This window comes from Leptonychotes weddellii, chromosome 7, assembly GCF_054177405.1.
Source record: "Leptonychotes weddellii isolate Sample4059 chromosome 7, ASM5417740v2, whole genome shotgun sequence".
NCBI classification, from domain to species: domain Eukaryota; kingdom Metazoa; phylum Chordata; class Mammalia; order Carnivora; family Phocidae; genus Leptonychotes; species Leptonychotes weddellii.
In genome coordinates, this window is record NC_138375.1 from 22084801 (window position 1) to 22091096 (window position 6296).

At 44.8% G+C, this 6296-nt stretch overlaps 1 pseudogene; it reads right to left on the reverse strand.

The window, feature by feature from the left end:
• Nucleotides 1-1217: 1217 nt before the first annotated feature.
• On the reverse strand, nucleotides 1218-5412 carry LOC102733898 (transmembrane protein 125-like; annotated as a pseudogene).
• Between the last annotated feature and the right edge of the window lie 884 nt (nucleotides 5413-6296).

Sequence of the window (6296 nt, forward strand, 5' to 3'; positions counted from 1 at the left end):
TAAATAAAGGAAGCCTCATTTAAAATGGAGTTAGGAAGCTCTGACGGGGGAACTCTCAGGCACTACCACTTGCTGTAAGAAGCCTACCTCCCACCCCCCCAATAGGAAGAAGCTTACTTTACATACTGCAACAAGAAGAAGGAAGATTTTCTCCTTGCCCACCTACAGTCCAGCCAACAAGAACTCGGTGAAACAGCCCCTCCCAGCTTCCTCCTTTCCCCTATAAAAACAAGCCCCTTCTTCTGTTCTCCAGACTTGCCTATGGTTCACCATAGTTTGCTTGCCCTGAATTGCAATTCCTCGGCTATTCACAAAACCCATTTTGCTGGTAAAATAACTGGCTCTTTTGTTTTTTAAGGTCAACAGGAGTATAGAGGGATAAAATCCCTAGCTGGCCATTGGCAGCGATGTACAGATACACTTGCTTTTACTCCATGGTTCGGAAGTATATATTCTTCCCCGTGGGGACACAGCATCACATAGAAGTTGCCGATTTAATGCATACACCACATAATTCCAGAGCATTGCTCCAGGCTGGCTCTTGAGCTGAATTTTTAGAGGCTATTCCAGAGTTCTGTGAGGCTTGCTGGTTCTAGATGATGCAATATGTGACATAACCAGTGGATCCCATGGTCAACTGTTTCACTCCTTTCACATGACAGGCAGTCATATCCCCTGGATGTTCTGTATCTGAAAATTGGCTCAAATATGGGAAATGAGCCAGACTGTTACTTTTTATTGAGGCAATCATCCTCAGCTTCCATCCCTGCCCTTGCATTGTTATTCTTGTTACAACTATTGACCAGCACTCTTGCTCCCAGAGACACCATGTTCCCTTAATCATGTTCACAATTGCACAGAGGTCAAGCTCATTTGACTACCCCTTTGACCTTGCCAATCTTTCGGGTAACTGTGGCCTCCTGGCATCTGGATCTGCTGCTTGGCTTCTGAAGACTGTATCTGCTTTCCCTACTATCAGTCCTGGCCTACAGAGAAGGCCACCACTGAATTTCTGATGCTGGTATCTCTCACTAGCACATTGATGATGGCCTTGGGGAATAATGTGACCTCTGGGTCTTCCTGTGGAACATAACTGTCTGCCGGATCCTCTGGCCTCACATAATACATCCACTCTAGCATGCCTGCTTCCCTCAGCTTCTTTGTTCCTGCCTTTAACATTTGATATGGCACCCCAGGAATTTCTGCTTCACTTAGTGCCAGCCATCACTTTTTTAAGTCCCCCAAGAGTCACCCCAGCAGGAAGTCTGTCCCATCTCCTAAGGTCTTTGCTAGGATATGCCTCGTCTCAAGAAAATCAATGGCCCTACATCAAGAGTACTTGCTTACATAGGCTTACATTCTGGCCTCTTTGATGAAGCACCTCCAAAGTCCCATCACAAGGGTATTCTTCTGGCTTAAACCAACACATACTAGCTAATTATTTGAACTAATTCAGTGTATAAAGTCTATTTCCTTCTTTATCAGGCCTAATATGCTATTCTGAGACCTACCAGCCTGCAGCCAGAAGTGAAGAAGAGGGCAGCTCCTGAGGGAATCACCTGTTTCCTTGGGAGAAGAGTTTTTCTGTTAGTTTTATTTTGTTTCAGCAGCCACCATTTTTACTGCACGTCTGCCATGTGCCAGTCCTTCCGTACTGGGTGTCACTGCACCCTCACCAATCAAGTGGCATGACTGTGACGACAACCATGACCTTCAAGAAACTGAGGCTCAGAGAGCTTAAATCACTTGCCCAAGTTCCCCAGCTGGTAAGTAACAGAGGGAGAATCCTAATCCAAATCTGTCACATTCCAGAGCCCATGTTCTCTCCACTTTGCTACCAGTTATCCTCTTCAGTGAAGGGTTACTGGTGCAGTCTCTGGGATGGCCAAGAGTCACTCTTGTGGAAATCCCTAACAGGTATTACAGAGTGGGTTTAGACTTCAGGGGTCCTGGCAAGAATCTTCAAATATCCTAGATACTCCTTGGCCTAGAGACCCCAGATATAAACAGGCAGACTCTGACAGTTATGTGGACACAAAAACAAAGTTCCAAGGAGACACACATTTCCCTTCCCATGGTGTGGTTGTGTGGGTACACATAGGCTCTTAGTCACACATCACTGAATCCCACAGAAGGGCTATACAGTTCTGGGAATGTGTACACACTCATACCCACTATTCCCTTCATGCCCATGCATGAGCATACGTGCACACACATTCACATACACACACACACACACACACACATTCATTCATGCCTGGGCACAGTTACGTGGACGTTGAGGCAGGTGATAGGAAAGAGGCTCTCGCTGGGTCAGATGAGGATGGCGATGCTAGGTGTGGTCTCATGACACTGATGAGCAGACAACCATCTTGAAATGCTGAAGACTCTGCCATTGTCACTATGGTCACTGTGGGTAGAGGGAATGGCTGCATGGATGGGAAGGCAGTGTCCAGTCACACCCCCCTGGTACAGCAGCAAACCCAGCAGCAAGAGCAAACCCGAGGCAGCCACGCTATGCCCATAAACAGCATGGCAGCCAATGGCTGAGCATGGGCAGTGACCAGCCAGCCCAGCATTAGGTCAGTGACCAGCAGCACAGGACCACTGAGCAGCACCCTGAGCGCACTGGCACCTCCATCACTGCATATTAGGGCCACGTAGTGGGGCTGGCATACGCAGTTCATGTCCTGCAGGGCTGAGCTCATCACCTGCTTAACCAGAACCAGCAGGGCCAGCAGGGAGAACGCAGTGCCTGCCGCCAGCCACCACTTGACCACACAGCTGCTGGTGGGGGAGAGCAGTGCTGTGGCACTTACCCCACAGCCCACCACAAGGCCTACAGTACAAATGATAGCTCTTTCTCAGGAAAGGCAGTCTACCTCTGAATCCCAAAATGTTCATAAGCAAATGCAGACACATCCTCAGGGTCCTCCGTCAAGATAGTCCCATCTCATGTTTCAAGGCCCCTGTGTTTTCCAACCAGCACCTTGGCCTTGGTATAACAAAGCAGAGCCTTGGGTGATCCCTCAACTATCTCTGGAGTTTGCAACTCTAGTAGATCCTCAGCCTGCCACACAGCGCTGTCTGTGCTTTCACTACAAGAGATAAGGACCTCTTCATAAGATACCAAAGCTTGCTGACAGCCTATAGTCCCTTATTAGCCCTCTGGAGGACATCAATACAACTTGGAAGTATTGTGCAGTTTTAACAATGTGTGAGCCAGTATGCTTGCGAAATGAGATGTGCCATAGCCACTGCTAGGACCTGGGCCCTGTTGGATAACTCCTGAAACCACTTGTGTTATCTGGATACTCTGAGAGGCACATGATACTAAGATAGAATTAGCTGTGCAAAAATTTATTAGGGGAAACATCTGTGAGGGAAACTCAAAAAGAAGCCCCTTGCAAGGGAAAAGGAAAGAAAGAAAAGCTGGGTACAAGGGTAGTAGACAGCATGAGGGTTTTAAGAAAGTTTGGCAAAGTTGTTGGCACATTCTCAAGCCAAAGCTGCCCATCAGAGGAGTCCTGCATCTCCCAATATTGGGCCTGCCTTAGCATCCTTCAGTCTCTATAGCATATGTTTCTCATGGGGCAAATATACTTGCTTTGATTGTTAATTAAGCTACTGAGTTAAAATGTTTAGTTTCATTGAAACTTAAAAGCAAGCAGAAGAATGTAGAGGCCTTACATCTATCTTAAATTTATAGCTCCCTTCTTTATTTTCCTATGTTTGTGTCAGTGCCACAATCCCTATATTCTATTGTTCTAAAATTTTATTTTAATTAGTCTTTGAAGTCCTCAGAAATTCCAAAGACATTATATAAATGACTTATAATTAAATTATTACCTCCAAATTGTTATGTTGAGAATACTGGATGAATCCACGTGGGGGGGGGGATTATAAGTGATTTTTTAAAAATAATATATGTTTTCAGTTATAAGTTAAGCATAATTAAGACACAAAATCATTGTAGTAAAAAAAACTAATCACTCTTCCTATGGCATTACATCAATGCAGATATCATTTGGGTTTTCAAATTTTTTTTTAATCTCTACGTACAATGTAGGGCTTGAACTCACAACCCCAAGATTAAGAGTCACATACTCTACTGACTGAGCTAGCCAGGCAACCTTCTTTTCTTTTAATATAATGATTCAGTAGTTCCGTATATTACTCATTGCTCATCAAGATAAGTGTACTCTTGAGTTAGAGGCTGGGAAGATGGCAAAGTAAGAGAAACCTAAGCTCACTTCATTCCATGCAATCAACTAGATAACACATCAGCATAAATAACCCAGAAAATGACCCAAAGATTGATAGAACAAACTCTATAACTAAAGGTAGAGAAGAGGCCACATCCAAGAGGGTAGGAAGAGCAGAGATGTGGTGGGGAGTAAAGGGCCTATGGCCATCCACGGAGTGTGGAGTAGGGAGGGAGCCGCAAGTGTGGAGAAAGGCAAGAGACATACTATCACACTGGAGCCCACAAGGGGGACACAAATCCACATAGCATTTGGCATTGAAAGTGAGAGGGGCCAAATTTCCTGAGTTCTTACAACCAGAGGGACTTGAAGCCTGGAATTTTACAAATCAGTGGGCTCTGTTCTGGGAGAACCCAGACAGCAATAGGAAGCCAAGTCCCACCCTTAAAGAGATAGCACAGAAAACAGCCCTAGGAAATACAGTGTAGAAACAGCAGTTTGAAAAATACCTGGGACATAAGGGAGGGAGAGTAGTCTATTCATTCCAAAGTATGTCCCAGAGAGAGACTCCTCCAGAAACAAAGGAGCTGGCAGGTGCCGTTTCCCTCCCCTTCCTCCCAGCACAAACACATAGCCACCTGAGGGAACCAGCACAGCGCCAACGTGCCATCTAACTTGCTTACACCAAGCTCCACCCACTGCACTTTGGTGGATCTGCCCTTTGCAGTCATGCTTGCCTCAGTCCCAGCTCTGTGGGTCTTCTCACCCAGAAGACTGGCACAAACCTTGCCAACATTGTGTTTCCCTACCTGTGTGTTTTGCAGGGCCTCAGTCCTGCCAGCAGTGGTGGTGGGCCCTGCAGAAGGATGAGTGCACCTTGTTAAAACCGCACATCCTGCCTACAGGGCCCAGGTCCTAGCAGTGGCTATGGCACATCTCATTTCGCAAGCATACTGGCTCACACATTGTTAAAACTGCACAACCCGCCTTGGCCAGGGACCAAACACTGCCCACAATGGGTAAAGAGAACTTCTACAGAGGTCTGAACTGAAGGAAAAAGTGGCCAGGATAAAACAGAAAGGTTCACGTAAGACACATAGGAGACACCCCGTGACATACCACATTCTGGGGAACAGGGCACACTGCACTGCAGGGCACTGCAGGACCTATTCTTCATAAGGCCATTACTTTCAAGAGTAGGAGACATCGGTGACTTTCCAGACACGGAGAAGATGCACAGAGACTTAGACAAAATGAGAAGGCAGAGTAATTTGTCTCAAATGAAATAACAGGATAAAGCCACAGACAGAGATCTAAGTGAAACAGGTATAAACAACATGCCCGATAGAGAATTTAAAGTAATAATTATGGAGATACTCTCTGGACTTGAAAAAAGAGTGGAGGACATCAATGAGACCCATAACATAACAAAAAGATTAAAAAAGAACCAGAGATGAAAAATACAATAAATGTAAGTAAAAATACATTAGATGGAATAAATAGCAGCTAGAGGAAGCAAAGGAATAAATTAGTGACCCAGAAGACAGAGTAATGGAAAGTAATCAGGCTAAGCAGGTGAGAGAAAAAAAATATGGAAAATGAGAACAGACTTAGGGGACTCAGCAACCCCATCAAGTGTAATGACATTTTCATTATAAAGATCCCAGAAGGAGAAGAGAGAGAAAAGGGGGCAGAAAATTCATTTGAATAATAGCTGAAAACCTCCCGAATCTGGGGAAGGAAACATATCCAGAGCCAGGAGGCACAGAGATTCCCCAACAAAATCAACCCAAGGAGGTCCACACCAAGACACATAGTAAGTAAAATGGCAAAAACTGGTGATAAAGAGACAATTTAAAAAAAATTAAAAGCAGCTGTATGTTAACTATACTAGAATAAAAATAAAAATGAAATAACAAAAAAAAATTAAAAGAAGCAAGAAAAAATAAGACAGTTATATAAGAGGAAAACCCCACAAGGCAATCAGCAGGTGTTTCAGCAGAAACTTTGCAGGCCAGAAAGGAGTGGAATGATATATTCGAAGTGCTGAATAGGGAAATTCTGGGCAAGAATATTCTATCCAGTAAGGGA